The sequence below is a fragment of the Prionailurus viverrinus genome, unplaced genomic scaffold (genome assembly GCF_022837055.1).
Source record: "Prionailurus viverrinus isolate Anna unplaced genomic scaffold, UM_Priviv_1.0 scaffold_97, whole genome shotgun sequence".
Classification (NCBI taxonomy): domain Eukaryota; kingdom Metazoa; phylum Chordata; class Mammalia; order Carnivora; family Felidae; genus Prionailurus; species Prionailurus viverrinus.
Genome location: NW_025927659.1, coordinates 10,001 through 12,500, shown reverse-complemented (window position 1 = coordinate 12,500; position 2,500 = coordinate 10,001). Strand labels below are relative to the sequence as shown.

General features: G+C 76.2%; 1 non-coding gene across 1 annotated transcript; it reads left to right on the top strand.

Annotated features, from left to right (window-relative positions):
- Positions 1–1,141: 1,141 nt before the first annotated feature.
- LOC125160084 (5.8S ribosomal RNA) lies at positions 1,142–1,294 on the top strand. Its single transcript, XR_007150122.1, has one exon. It is a non-coding gene; the product is annotated as a 5.8S ribosomal RNA (ribosomal RNA).
- Positions 1,295–2,500: the final 1,206 nt, after the last annotated feature.

Sequence of the window (2,500 nt, the reverse complement as noted above, 5' to 3'; positions counted from 1 at the left end):
TCTGCTCCGTCGGGGGGGGTCCGTCCCCCCGGGCCCGTCTTCCTGCCTTGCGCGCCTCTCTTCTTGCCCTAGCCTGCCAGACCTTTACCCCCCCTTCCTTAAGCCCTCCCTTCAGGCCCCGGGTCCGGTCCGGGTCCGGCTTTCCGTCTCCTTCCCCGCCTCCTCCCCGAACCGCCACCCCCACGCCCTTGCCCGCTCGTGCCCCGCTTCCCGCCGCAGCCCCCCTCCCGCAGGGGGGGGCCTGGGCCGCGGGTGCGGGGGAGGGGACGGTGAGGGTTGGTCGGTGCCACGGGGAAGGTGTTGCTCGGAAGTGAGGGCGGGGCCGGGGCCGGTCGGCCCTGGTGGCCCTGGATGGGGGGGGGAGGAGAAGGGTCGTGTGGGGGTCGTGGGGGCGGGGTGGAAGCGGGGGGCGTCGGGCGGCGGCGGTCCTGTGGGGGCGGGTTAGCCCCGTCGGAGCCTCCGTCACGGGCCGGCAGCGTCGGGGCTCTCGGTTTGCCCTTATGTGGGTCTGGCCGCGGCCCCGGGGGGGTCGGCGTCGAGGTGGTTGGCGGTGTTGCGGGCTGCTCCCTCGTCCCCCACCCACCTCGCCCGCCTCCACCCTGTCCAGGTACCTAGCGCGTCCCGGCGCGGAGGTTTAAAGACCCTTGGGGGGTCGCCCGTCCGCCTCGGGTCGGGGGCGGTCGGGCCCGTGGGGAGCCGTGGAGGCTGGTCTTCCCGTGTCTCCTCCAGACTCCGCTGCCCGCCCCCTGCCGCGCCCCAGGCCGGGGTGCCGCCGCGCTTGCGCCCACGCCACGGCCCTCCCCGGTTGCCGGGAGGGGGCTTGCCCGGCGGCTGCCGGGTGGTGCGTGAGCGTGTGCGTGTGCGTGCGCCCCGTGTCCCTTGGGGGTGTGTGTGGGGGGAGGGGACAGGCGGGAACCCCCTGGGCGCCTGTGGGGTTGTTCCGAGCTCGCCCCGCGCGTCCGCGTGGCGGGGCGGGCTTGCCGGACTTGCCCTGTCGTTCCAACCCTTCCGACCTCTCGGAGTCTGGTCTTTGTTGTCTCTTGCTGGCCGGCCGGAGGCACCCTTCGGGGATGTGCTGTGCCAGGTTGGGGGGGCGCCCCTTTTTGGGGTTGGCCCTCCCGGCGATCACAAAAACTCGTACGACTCTTAGCGGTGGATCACTCGGCTCGTGCGTCGATGAAGAACGCAGCTAGCTGCGAGAATTAATGTGAATTGCAGGACACATTGATCATCGACACTTCGAACGCACTTGCGGCCCCGGGTTCCTCCCGGGGCTACGCCTGTCTGAGCGTCGCTTGCCGATCAATCGCCTCCCCCGGGTGGGTGTCTCTCCCGGGGGTATGGCGCGGCTGGGGGTTCCCTCGCAGGGCCCGCCCTGCCGGTGCCGGCGCCCGCCCCGCCCGAGGGCGCCCCGCCACGCCCGCCTGCGCGGCGGTACGGTGTGCGGGGTCGTCCGCGGGCCGGGGACAGGGTCGTCCTGGCCGCCGGGCCCTCCGTCCCCCTAAGTGCAGACGACGGTGGCCGCCGCTGCCGGCCCTCCCTCCTTCCTCCTCCTTCTCCTCCTCCCCGCCCCCTCCCCGGCCCCGTGTGTCCGGTCCCCGCCGCCTCCCTCAGCCCCCCCCTCCCGCCCCCGCCTCGCCCCGCCGGGTCCGCTCGGCGGTGACGCGTGTGTGGGACGTGGGAGGGCATGGGACGGGGGTGGGGCTGGGGGCCGGCGCCCGTGGGGCGGTGGTGGGGGGTGGTTGGGGGGGAAAGGTGTGTGTGTGTGGGGGGGAGAGGCCGAGGCCGGTCGCCGCCCGCGAGAAAAGGGAAGGGCGAGGAGAGCTCGCACCCGAGGGCCGTGGCCGCCGCCGCGGTCCCTCTGGGGGAGATCCCTCGTGCCGCACGCGGTCTTTGGGATCGCCGCCCGGGTCTCGGGAGGGTTTTGCGGTGCCCCGTGCCGCGCGGTCCCGTGGGCCGTCGTGGGGGGTGGAGGTGCGGATCTGGAGCGCCGTCGGTCTCGCCGCCTTGCCCCAGGCGGTGACCGTGGCGGTCGGGCCGTGGCCCCCTCCTCTCCCGGTCCGCGGCCATGCGTCCGGGGCCCGAGCCGCGGCCCCGCCCCGGCTCCCCGCTGGCGATCCCGGCCCCCTTTGCCCTGTCGGGGCGGCTCGCGCCGAGGCCGAGTCGCGCGCGGGGCTGCGCCCCGGGGATGCGTGCCCCGGCGGCGGCCCGCGGGACGCCGCGGCGTCGCCCGCCGCTGCGCGCTTCCCCCCGGGTTGCGGCCGCGCCGCACTGCGTGCCCCGAGCCCGCGTTGTCGCGGGGGCGGTGTGGTTCTCCGCGGGGGTTTCCGTGGTTGGAGGCGTGCCGCGCCGTCCGCCGGCCCCGGCCGGGGGCCGCGGCGGGAGCGCGCGCGGGGCACGTGGGACGTGTGGGGGGGGGGGAAGGCCGGGTGTGCCGCGTAGGGGGGAAAAAGGGCCGGCGGTCGGGGGCGACCGCCGCGCTCGGACCCCCCCCACGCCC